The 13,332-nt window shown below is 35.8% G+C and overlaps 1 protein-coding gene across 1 annotated transcript in view; it reads right to left on the reverse strand.

Annotated features, from left to right (window-relative positions):
- LOC108728067 (defective proboscis extension response 14) overlaps nt 1–12,111 on the reverse strand; it is a 165,947-nt gene extending 153,836 nt beyond the window's left edge. The window contains exon 1 of the mRNA XM_018456422.1: nt 11,699–12,111. The gene's annotated coding sequence lies outside the window, so the exon portion shown is untranslated. The remainder of the gene's footprint in view (nt 1–11,698) is intronic.
- Between the last annotated feature and the right edge of the window lie 1,221 nt (nt 12,112–13,332).

Below are 13,332 nucleotides of genomic sequence, written 5' to 3' on the forward strand. Positions count from 1 at the left end.
AATTTATTATGATATAACTACTATCAGACACTCGTCGTTATGCTAGAGATACGGCACGAAAGCTTTTACCAGAAAATGCTCCGCTTGCAACATTGGTTTCTAGCGAATCGATTCTTTTGAAGCGCAAATGCTTTATCAGATGGATAATAATGTTATAGGATTACGTTTTCTCTAGGTACAAAAATCTCTCTCTCTGAATTAATTTTCCTATATGCACGTACATACAAGCTAGCAATGCATACGATGAGCTGAAGATAGATATCTTCATATATTAACTTTGCGCGATTTAAATTATTTTTTAATTAATATTATTTTTCGCAATAAAATTATTTACAGATTTAATTCTTGTTAACATTTAATTATTAATATTCTTATAAAGATGCTTATTTACATTAAAATTATTAAATTGCTCGTCGACTTAACAAGTAATATTATTACTCTGGTTCTGCTCATGATTGCGTCTCAAGACCGAAAAGATTTCAGTGTGCAGATTGCAGAATCAGATCTTATAAATTCATTTATAAATATTTAAGCACTGGGATCCACTTTGATCGAATATAGGAATTTTCTTAACTAATAAGATTTTTTGACTAATTTGAAAATTCTATCGGAATTCATATTGCGAGCTAGCAAATAGGCCAAATAAGCTTTAATCGTTGCATCGGAAAAAGTTAAAAGGATATAAATGATCCTAATCGAGCGAAAAGCGCATATTAATCTAGTAATCTGGTAAATATAATTTTTTATTTCTATCTCTCGGCATTTTTATAGGTCAATGATGAAACGATATTTATAACGTTTTTCCCTCGTGTTCCAATACGAGCCTCGCCCACAATTTTCGCAGGCAAAATATTACTGCCGCGGAAACACGCTCGTAAATATTAGTTTTATATATCGTACTGTTCGTCGAAACCCAGAAATTTCCTGCTATCTATACCGCAATTTTCGAAGGCTATCAAATAATCGGTCCATTGTTCACCATCATAAGTTGCAGTAATAAACATTGATGCGACTCAATTTATCGCTTTAAATATTTTTGCTGCAAACTGTCTCGTCTTTTTGTTTTCATTTGCCTCTGTGCAAAGGCTAACCTGTTCAATGTAATCACTGCTGTTGTGAAATACTTCTATGAAGTTAATCCAACTTCAAAATTTAAAAAATTATTAGAGTTTCGAATGCTTTCCCAAAGATTCACAGAATCAAAGGTTGATTCTATTATTTTCCGGACTTAATTTTTGGAGGTACTTAAATTCGAGCAGACTTTTTAAACTTTTCTGAAAATGTTGAACTATTTGAAATCCTAGAATTTGAAAACGAATTGCAGTTTTTAATGAAGAGTGTCGTGTGCACGAGAGAAAAGTTAAACTCTTGGTTTTTCAAGTGATGCTTTTATTGCTTTAAACACAAAACTTTCTAAAATCAATACAGAAGTTCAAAACTATTGGGGAGGTACTGTTCTTCCTTTTTTTTTTTAAAAAAAAAGCAGGACTAACTTCGCAAAATTCCGTAAGAGTGCTGATCCGATTACGTCAAGCCATGACAAAAATGACATATTTTGCGCCAAGCGCTTCTAGAATTAGTAGAGCAGGGTACATCGAGCCCCGATCGAGGCGAATCCATAATTTCCCAGAATCGGAAAATAATTTATAGTCGGGCAGTGCCACGAATAAAAAATAGAGGAAGAGAATCGAACCATTGCTCGTGGACGGATATGTTCTGATAAGATCTCAATAGCCACCATTTCGCGCGGAAGCTTTCTTCTTGTCTGGCGTTAGAGTACTTCTTCGCTGATGCGGCTCGCAAATTAAATTAACGACGCCAATTCGCAATGTATCACCTCGCAGTCGTTCTTCGTTTACGTCGCGATAACGATCGCAACGTTTCTGTATTACCGAAATGATTTTGCATTCCACCTAGCTTCTATTAGCGCGATTGCCATTGTTAAAATCATCGTTCTTCTTATTAGCATAAATTGGGAAATATACGACTTCGAGCGTGCAAAATATGCACATATATTATGATATGCAAATTGTTTAATAATTTCGCATTATATAACAAGGGTAATATAATGTAAAAGGTTATAAAACACATTATATATTTTATAAAATACAATAAAGATAATACAATATAGGATAGTAAATATTGTATATTTCATATTACATGAACGAAATATTCGTATCGAAAAAAAATTGTGTGGAGATAGTGAATAATATACTGTACTCTACATGAGGAACTGGTTGCACACGATTGCGCTATATATTCAGAATGAACGTTATGATGTGTGAGCTGCTCTATGAGATATCTAACGCAGCATTATTTCGCGTAAAACGTTTTACCAGATACGGATATATCCGTGTACGTGGCAAAAGAATTGAAAATAAAAAAATCTGTCAGGGTTGGCAGTATTTTAATTAGTTAGATGTGACATACGGTCCCGTGTGGTGTTGTAACGGAAAAAAAGCGCAATATTTGTTACATTACGGAAGAACGTGTGTAACTGAATCTCCATTTTACAAAACAACCTCATGAAGCATTATGACAGCTGTTTGGAAGCTGATTCGCGTCGCAGCAATTTTTTTTGGAATAAATTAAGCAGCCCTGCATAGAAATAAGTTCATATTATTTACGCAACCCGATTTTATAATTAGAATATATTATACATCTGAACGTTGCGGAATCCAATAATGAAATAACCGACGCGAATTATAATAAAAAATTAAAGATATATCGTGCTTTATTACCCTTACAAAAATCCAATTTAATACCGGCTAATTTAATACTGAAAATTACTTATTTTGAATATTAAAAGCACTAAACAACAGTGCTTTTTGTACTCAAAATAAGTAATTAAGCAACGAACAACAGTGCTTTTAATATTTAAAATAAGTAATTAATCACTACCTTTCAGTATTAAATTTCTGTAATGGTATCTTGTCCAACTATCCAAAATGTTTTATTAGCAAATTTATTCAAGCTCCTCTTTTTCTCCCGAAAAAAGAGGAAAAGTTAAAAAATTCCAACGTCAAGTGATAGCCGATGTTCTCGTGAACAGGCGCAAAGTTCCGCTTTCAAAGTAGATTTCACGCGTTCCTACTCACATTAACGTAAACGGATTAACTCGTTTCGGTCGCGAGGTTGGACTTTCGTGTGAACGATTAAATCTCGCACGAAGGGAGTAGGAAATGAGGAGAAGGGCAAGTACAAGTGAGCGAGAAGGTAAAGGGGACAAAGAAGAACGGAGTGTTGCGAGATAGAGACTGCTGGTTACAAGGCTGGAACCAGGAGGAAGAACGGCACGAGCGGAAGGGGAGACAAAGTGCGACGCGCGACTACCTTCGGGCGTTTCGAGGATAATTTGCATTATTCGCGTGGAAAGTTTCTCCCTTGGCGCGTTAATGGGTCTCTGGGACCCGAGATTCGGATATACCATTTTCTTTTTCTCTTCTTCCGTCCTACTGCCGGAACGAGCGGAAAAGAAGTGAAAATACGAATCGCCGTGAGTATCCTCTATTTTGTCATTAACGACGGTACGGGGTAATGGATAATGGCTCTTTGCATCGAATGGCAGTATCGGGGGAAGAAACTTCGGGAATTTATAGTTCCTGTTCATTAATTTTTATCTAACTGTATAAAATTAAGCGTGCATGCGCGATAAGCTGCCTTACATTTTTAAATAAAATTTACGGATTCGAATAAAAGCTTCAAACGAGAAAAAAAAAGTATAAAAGAACGAAGTACTTTTGACAAATCCATAAATCAAGATCTCTTTTCATCTTTTCTTTTTAATTTAGACTCCTTCATTACAATATTCACGAAATTTCGATAAAATAGTGACAATATATAATAATAATTACGATGTAATTATATCATCAATTTACTCACCGCGTTACGAAAGAAGCTGCTATACGATTATCCTTACCATTAGAAGATTTGAGAAACCTTTTAAGTATAGTCTTTATAGCTATTCGAGAAATGTACGCACACTAACGTATCGGTTAGCAGTTAATCTCAGGCTAAAAGTTAAACTCCAACTCCTTAATCTGACAGTATAAAGCCGTGCCCTCAGATAAACTTCGCTTCTTCGACCTCGCACCCACACTGAATGGCCTGATCTCAAGGGGGCACATTTTTATGTAAATTTAATGGCTTTACCAGTGTAACGAGGGAGTCAACTTGCGCTTTTGTACGAGCAAGAGTGTAATACGACCGAAGACATTGTTAATATATATAACTCCTTGCTTTAGATTCTTCTACAATTCATTACAGTTCATTATATAAAAAATCATATCGAGCATAAAATTTATTCGGTGATTCTTGATCAAACGCGACTTATACAGAATTCCTTCTCACCACTCTTACCGCTTCCCTCAACTACGGATTTATTTCGAATTTTCCTAAATAATAAAATTCTCTACGTTTTATTACACACTAAAAGAAAAGTTTTCGGTATTTATGACTATAATTACATGTTACCATAATTATAGTTATTACTGCTCTAATATTAATAATAATTATATCTATAGTTCTATCACAAATATACATATACAGTTGGCGATATTCAACGAAAATGACTAAAATGATAATTATTATTAAAAATAATTACAATTATTATAATTAACTATAACTCATAGTCATTTTTTTCTCGAATAACTATATGAGAATATATATTAAAATAAAAATATAGTTTCATGATTCCAAAAATTAGTCAAATATAAGTAAATTGTCTATATGAGTCTCTGCGATTGTTAGTGCATAAATATTTAATGTATTTGTAAAAATATAATTCGCAAACAGTTGGAATGTACTTACCAACGAAGTTAACTGCAAACGTTTCTGAATGAGTTCTTTTCAGTACGGAAGTCAAGTACTATTCTTTGTACTTGACTTTTGTCTTGAAAAGCATTCAAATCCAGAATCAAAATGTTTGCAGTTAACTTCGTTCGTAACTTATAGTACATTTCAATTATTTGCAAATTATATCTTATAGCCTTATAAATATACATTACTTACACATCGCAAAAGCTTATGTAGGCAATTTAATTATATTTTGTATAAAATTTAGTTGTCCTGAAAAATAACTATAAATTATAGCTAAATTACAGTAATTACAAACAAATTACATTTTTATGATAGTAATTCCTATAATTTGTAATAATTTTCAGTGCTTTACTTTATCTGTTGACAGAATATATATAAACTCTGTAAATTCTTTCGAGTAGAATCTCTCACTGAGCTACGAAGTGAAAATTAAGCCAGTCTTGAAAAAGTGGTTCAACTTTCAATCTTTTTTTAAGAATGAGATTTCACTCTTCAGAGAAAAATTCATTCTAAATGTCTTAGAGAATACACATAGTTATTACTAACATTATAGCAATAATAAAATAATTATAATAAAATATAATTATAGTCATAAATACCAAAAATTTTTCTTTTAGTACATTAAGTATTGTTGAAAAAAATGATTAATACATAAATCATTTTTCTGCGAGATCGTACGCGAATATATAATATTAAAGTATATTTTACCTTATTTCTAGGATGAAGTTTTTTCGTATAATCCTTATTCGATACATCATAAAATAGCTCAATCGGTAGAGCATCCCGTATAAAGTAAGCCGGCTATGCATATATGTGCGTAGAGATTCAACGGTAGGAAACTCTTTTTCATTTCTTTGAATATCGACAGAGCCGGCGGCTCTCCCTAGATCTAATAACATTAAATTACAAGAAATCAAGAGTAGATTGCGACGCATTCGAGAACGCTTCCTGATCCTCTTAGAACGAGCATCCGAAAGAACATCGAAGAGGTTCGCGAGACGGATCCTTCGAGAACCAACATAATCGAATCGGTACGACAGCAATAAGCATTCCGAATGGTTCCTTCATTCAATATATCGATTGACCCAGCCGATTTCTATTGAAAAACGCAGAGCGAAAACTCGGAATGCTATTGTAAAGAAGCAAATGCAGAACAAGCATTATCGAGAAGATGCGAAAGGGCGGTTGATTAATTGTACTTGTATATAGCCGCTTCAGGATTGATGTGAGATTTTTACAGAAAGAACGATTTTGCTGAATCTAATGGCGAATTCGATTGGAAGCACTAGTGCGCACTGGTGCATATTAAAGCCATTGTACATTGATTTAATTTGAGTATAAAAGAAATGTAAATATTTCGAATTATAAAATACATACTTTACCTAATGGTACAATAAAATGTATTGAGTATTTCAGAATTTAATCGATTTCTATATGTGTTTATGTATAAATATGTATATCTTTACGTTATTTTGTATATGACGGTAATGTTTAATGTGCACTGAGTGCGTCCAATCGAATTCGCTATAAGAATTTAGCTAGATACAGAACTGAAAATAATTTTGTTCAATCATCAAAATAATTATGCCAGAAATTCACAAGTATGACAATCAATGCTGCAAAAAGTTTTAACATTCTGACAACCAACTGAAAAGTCCTATATAATTATTTCGATAATTCAATAAAATTATTTTCAGCTCTGTATTTAGTTAAATTTTTAGATACTTTATCCTAAAATCATTCAATTATTGCATATTGCAATAAAACTAATCATAACGATTATTAGCATGTACCAAAAATATTGACATTTTTACAATAGCGAAATGAAAAGTCTACTTAAACGTAACTAAAAGCAAATAACAATCGTGAATGGTGATAACAAGAAATAGATATTTGCAAGAACAATAGTGGAAAATTATTATTACATCATTACATGTTGGTGAGTCGAGGTAACAAGCAAGAGGAACATCCCCGTTTCATCTTGCGAGAGCGCGCTCACGTTAAATATATGGCTTATCATATCCCGTTACGTCGTATCGTTGCGGTATCGCTCCTTCGCTAGCTCGATTCGCGATTTGTCAGAACATAAGTAGGCTACATGCGAATATCGCAAGCTAACAGCAACTGCGCTCGACATCCACGGGAAATCACTCTCAAAGGTATAACGTAGCAATCCTGGATTCACGGTCGATAACTGCGCGCGATACGGTGGCTCAATTACAACGGCTACGAACTTTCGCCCCAAGACGACATTTCGTAACAACTTACGAGCGTATCGAGGGTAAGAGCCAGTGCTGCTGCGACAGAGAATTCGTATAGCGCTTGCAGCAGCACAGCGCGATGTGGGATATGGAGATGTCACGGAAAGGGTAACGATGACGAGGGCGGAGAAGCAGGGAGATGAAGGAAGATCTCTCCCTAGGATGAAGTCGTACATAAGCCAAGAGACGCATAGGCACGAGCGCGTTATTCATTCCATCTATTGTGCCACCCCATTAAACATTCGTTGTCGTGTATAACCATTATAAGGAGGATGATAATCTCGCGAGATGCAGTAAACACCGGCGAGTTAAACGAGTGCGCGGATTGCGTTTCTCCTAGAATGTCGCAGTAGGGAAGGAGGAGACAAGTATAAACGTTTCACCGCCACGAGTAATGCTCGCGGGCGTGGAAAGTAATTTAAGGAGCGATCAAGCTGTCGCCGGCAATGCGGCTTACATTCAGAGCGGCCCACGTTACGGCCAACGCGAGAAAGGAGATAACCAGACGGAGATCGTATACATATTTCCCTGCGAATAAATCGACGGTACTAAGGGTAATAAGCCACTTCTGCGCGAGGTGGAATTCACGCGGAATATCCGTTGCGCGAGATCACTGAATATACGCTTAAAGTTGTGAGTACCTGAAAAGTCGTATCATTCGGGTATAATTCCGACGAATGTGAATATCAAATCCGCGATTAAGAAACGTTCGCGTATTTCAAGCAGTCGAGAAAGAAGAAGAGATTACAGGAATCAAAACTGTACGATGAAATCGACGGTAATAACAGAAACGTCGACGAGAATCCTACCCGAGTGTTTAACTGTAACTTCTGGCGCCGAGCGCAGCGAGATAGGTACGGCGAACACTTTACAATTTATATTACAACCCTTGTAACATGGGCCCTTCCTTAAGGCCCTCGAGCCACGCGATTTCTCTCTCCGCAAGATTTACTGGTAAAGTTGTTACTTCTCTGCCATAAAATATTTAATTAGTTGTCTTAATGCCACTTATTTCTTGCGCGCGCTACCTACTACTTGTTTCTCTCGACTCGCCAAACTTTCGTGAGATACAACGAGGCTAAAATGTACAACGTGCTAAAAAGGAATAATTAATGTCTCTTCGGTCACATTAATATATGTCACTGTATTTTATTGTTATTGTCACAGACCTTTTACATTCGTAATATTTCTTACTTCTTATTTGCACTCGACCTCGTAGTTGCAATCAAACGCTTTAATCAATTAAACAATTGATCAATTCATATGATTTGTCAATTTCGGAGAATATAATTTTCTGTCGCGTGCACAAATCGAGAATATCATTATCGATACATCACTGTACAATTACTATAATCGTTCGGGAGGTTAAAATGCAAATATTGCCGCCAGGCATGCCACGACATGTATTATATCTAGCGAAATAGCAACATATATCGGTTCATTGAATGCGATTGCGCAGTTACGGGATGTGTGTGAAATAATCATTCAGAATAACGTTTTGCGTTATCAAAGGTAAGATGATGATTAGAACGAAATCCAAGCGAAATCGCTACAGTGGGCAACCGTGAGAACGTCGTCGCAACGCTGATTGGAATTTAGTATAGAACGATAGAGACTAGTAACGTTTCTCGCTTCTCCAATTAAGCTACCCAGATGTAAATCGGGTTAAGGGAGTCCTGTAACGCGTCGTCGACGGGATTCATTCGTTGAGGGAACACGAACGGCAATTCATTGTTGAGGAAACCCTTTAACGTTAACGGAGATCTTTAAATTAATGTCACATCGTGAAAACACAAGCGCACGTTGCACGTAAATGTAAAATAATAATACATAAAATCAACCGCACATGCCGTGAAATGAATTGGTCCATTTGAATCTGGTATATCAATTACGAAGATTGGATGCAACAAAAATTGGGCGTCACGAAGATTAAGCTCGTCGGAATTAAGCAGACGTAAAACGCGACTCCTCAATGAGTAGTAGACGCACCCCCGCGGATAAAAACTCATCAAAGTTCGCGCCAGCTAGCAAACTAATGCCATTAGAAGTAATTTATCATTTAAAAGTGGCCCGTTCTTGCACGCCACGCTCAGCAAGCTGCGACATATGCGGTATTAACTTTCTTATGACGGGATCCTCTTGACCCGTTTTCACCTTACGTGGTGCACAAGCGTGGCATCCCGTGCATGCAAGTTGGCTAGGCTCACGTCACGTACGTACGTAACGACCATATTATAATACAGGCATTTATCTGACACCCCATCTCCCTGCTCGAAATAAGCCATACGTAATTCCCTCCTAATTATCCGAGAATACAGTTGTAGCGTTAATATTCACGGAAAGAAATAATTGATCACTTGAAATTTATCGCTTAATCGATATTCGTTTTTAGTTTAGCGTATTTAGTTTAGCCGACTACTGTTTCGCCGGTGTATCCACTCTATCAGGCGTATAAAGAAATAATTGCGCAACGGTTATACGCAATGAATAAATTCAATCTGTTCGCAATATCCGTCGGTGTTATTATATGCTTCTGTTTCACTGAAACGAATGGCTCTCACAAATCTCAGTTATTAATGCAGATAGAAAAGTGTTTCTCCTCTAATGTGGAGACGACCACAAGCGTGAAAATGCAAATCACGAGATATTATACGGGATATCTCGTCTTAGTTTCCGCACTAAAATGTTTTCACGAGAAGGAGGAATGTAATGAAAATCAGGATGAGCGATAAAACCCGGTCTGCCGAGGCGTGAACTTATTTTAACAGATGTGATATTGTAAAATCGCGATTGCATCGCATTTTATATCTCATAACTGTCAAGGAGCGAATATTTTGCTGTTATAATATAAATGAGAGTAATATAAGTAAACGCTGTCCTCATAATAATTACGCCTTACGACAAAATATGGTGAATTGAATTGCCCATTTGACCAATTTGTATCCCCCTCATATGTAATTTATTTATTTATTTATGTATTTCCACGAAGCATATACTCGTAAATAGAATAATGATCGAAATTATATTTAATATAATCACATGTGATTACATTTGGAATTATATTGGAATTACATTCAACAGAATTTTCTATAACTTTATAACTGTTTACTACATGCTGTTTACTGTTTGCACAAAGCACAGATACGTAATAAAATGTCACATTTTAAATTTAATTTAATTTAATTAACTGTATTCCGATAAAATTGTACTGACAGTGAGTATGCAAGAAACGTGTGATTACACAAATGGTAAGACACCAGCAATGCTAGAGTCACTATCCCTATTATACATATACTGTTTGTCACTATTGTGTGCCTTTATATTTAAATAAATCATAAAGAAAACTAGCACAAATAAATGTAATAAAGTATTGTTTATATTAAGTTAAATTATTAATATACAATACGAAAGATAATATTAATATACAATACGAAAGGTAACAGCGTTGTATTATGAATGTACATTGAAATTGCAAGTACAAAAGTTGAAATAATGGAATATTAACTTGAACAATTAGTTTATATCTATTATCTGTTTTAGTAACTATATATTGAATCAAATTTGCGAATAGGCACATAAATTAGGGGCACGTTAATGGAGCCATCGACCCTTAAAGAGGTACACTATAGGGACAAAAACATTTTTTTATTTTTATAAAAATATTATAAAATATTAACATTTTTTAGATTAAAAAATATTATAAGAAAAAGAAATGTTATTGAAAAGAAAAGTATTGACTTCAAACAGACAAAATGAAAGCTTATAAAATATTTAATAATTAATTCAATAATAAGCAAATTAGTTCAAAGGGATAGAGACCCTACATAGAAAAACGGTTTTACCGAAGTATCTAAAAATTTAGCTATGTAGAAGTCTGAAAATAATTTTGTTAAACTATCAAAATAATTATGCAGAATGCTCGAGCTGCTGCTAGATAATTAAAATTTTTTACAGCATTTGCTCATCATGCTTAAATTTCCTATATAATTATTTTGTTGATTTAACAAAATTATTTTCAGATATGTGTGTGTATCTAGTTAAATTTTTAAATTTTTCGTCAAAACCCCATCCATTAACTGTTACAAAGCCTTCCAGAAACGAATCAGAACGGTTGAATTATAATAAAACAATACGTTACGCATAATTAGAATACAATGAAAATACTTAGTTTAGGTACTAACGAAATTTCTCATATTATACAAAAATACATGAAGCTAACGAATAAGAAACGATGAGAGAGAAAATAACACGAGAATTAGAACGGCTGCAACGTCTGATGCAGATAAATTCCTCTACAAATGTAATTAACACGAAATACGTACGCAGTTCCCATCAAATCTATGCACTGACGAATAATTACTCGGCGGATAAAATTAATGTGTCGAAATGCGGCCTTAAATCGAGTGCAAATTAAAAGCATTGAAACGATCAGGAAATGGTCCCTCGAGTTCGTTACACGCACGCAGGATAATTACATGCGATTACACATCTAATGGCACGTTGAAGTATGTGGCGTTATCGGAAAATATGTAAATCAGTATTATCGATTCGCACAGGGAGGACGCGAACTGCGCGTACAAGCATGATAATTATCGATCGATTGCTATTGATATACTTACTTTCTTGGCACCGTAAGTGACTCCGCACTTCGAATTTTCTCCTTTTATTTCTTTCCGCCGTTCTATTTTTTCTCTCTTTTTCGATGAACTCCTTCGTCTGTTTTTCTTCATGCAGCTTCACTGAAACCGGTTCTGTCAAAAATCACAGCTCTCCCTTTTATTAACACTTTCCGTCGCGAAGAGAAGAGTCTCGCAGTTAGAGGCTAACACGACTGTTCGTCCCACCCTCTATTTTCCTTCATTGCTTAAACGGTTAAATCATACGATTATCTACTTCCGCCGGAATCGCACTTACTCGCCCGCGCGAAACGCTGTCACTGTCGAAACACAATCTACTCCGCGGCAGCGCCTGGCATTTCGGAATATTGCTTCAAGTAGCGATGGTCATCCACGGTATATCAGACAACGCGTATCCTGTTGGACTCCGCAATACATCTGCGGTGTGCTACAGGAGAGTATCGCTCAACCGGGAGTAATTCGCGCGGAATCACAGTTCGCGATGTGTCGAAACAATTCCTGCGCACCACCAATCTGCAATTTCACGAACGTGCACGTCAGTCGCTTGGAACGGCTCGAGAATTTGATGCAGGATCGTCTTTTAAATTTGTCGAACAAATTATATTTTTATCTGAAAATTATTACGAAAGAGAGAAACAATCCATTTATGCTTCATGTGCTTCGCGCACTATCGGGACTAAAAGAGGAAGCTACATAATCGTGTACACACATTTTAGTATTTACAAAAAGATAATGGTCGGACTAGATAACAAATAGAGAGGAAATTTCTCCATCTATCCAGTTACGTAAGTGATAGTCCTCGCTTACGTTCTAAACGGCTCGGAGCACGTTAAGCGTTCCGAGAGCTGCATTGACGGTTGTTTACAACATCAACACTTTACAAACACATACCTAGTAACTCTAACTGTTACCGGAACTAACTTGGAATGAATCGAGTTAAATTGGGTATTGTAAAAATGCAAAAGTTTTCAACATCATCAGGTCGGCAATCAACCGAAAATCCCCGAGTAAATATATACTTCTTTGTCGATATTATAATCATACGGAATTTAAATAACAGATCAGCTTCTATCGCTTCGGGTAAAAAAATTCACAGCTCTCGGCGGAAGTCATAAAAAATCTATCGCCGTCTGCTGCAGAAAAATTCTACATTCGTAATGTCAATTCCATCGCACCATCGATGGCGCGAATCACGTCATGAAGCCCATACGATCTCTTTTTCTCTTTCGCGTAATTTCGTGTGCATTTTTCGTTTCTCCTTTTTTTTCTATCTATTTCCCCTTTGTCCTTCGAATGGATCAGGTAATGCCTCGAAGGGCGGGACCGGACGTGTCCTACTTTTACGGTGTGTGTGTGTGTGACCGGCGTATAGTTTTTAATCCGAAACTAACAACGTGACACGAGTTAACCGTGCGGTAAGATTATGTGCGCGATGTCACACGCTGAAAGAAAACTCGCATGTTCGTCGCCGGAAATTTTAATCGTGATGACTGATCATCTTTTACTCATTTATTCTCACATTATAAATCCTTTCGTGATAAGTTGCATTAATAATTTCGTCCAATTTTGCAATTCATATTGCACATGATGAACGCGACATGCTATGGCACGTTAGA

This window comes from Mycetomoellerius zeteki, unplaced genomic scaffold (genome assembly GCF_001594055.1).
Source record: "Mycetomoellerius zeteki isolate Tzet28-1 unplaced genomic scaffold, Tzet1.0 scaffold58, whole genome shotgun sequence".
In the NCBI taxonomy this organism is placed as follows: domain Eukaryota; kingdom Metazoa; phylum Arthropoda; class Insecta; order Hymenoptera; family Formicidae; genus Mycetomoellerius; species Mycetomoellerius zeteki.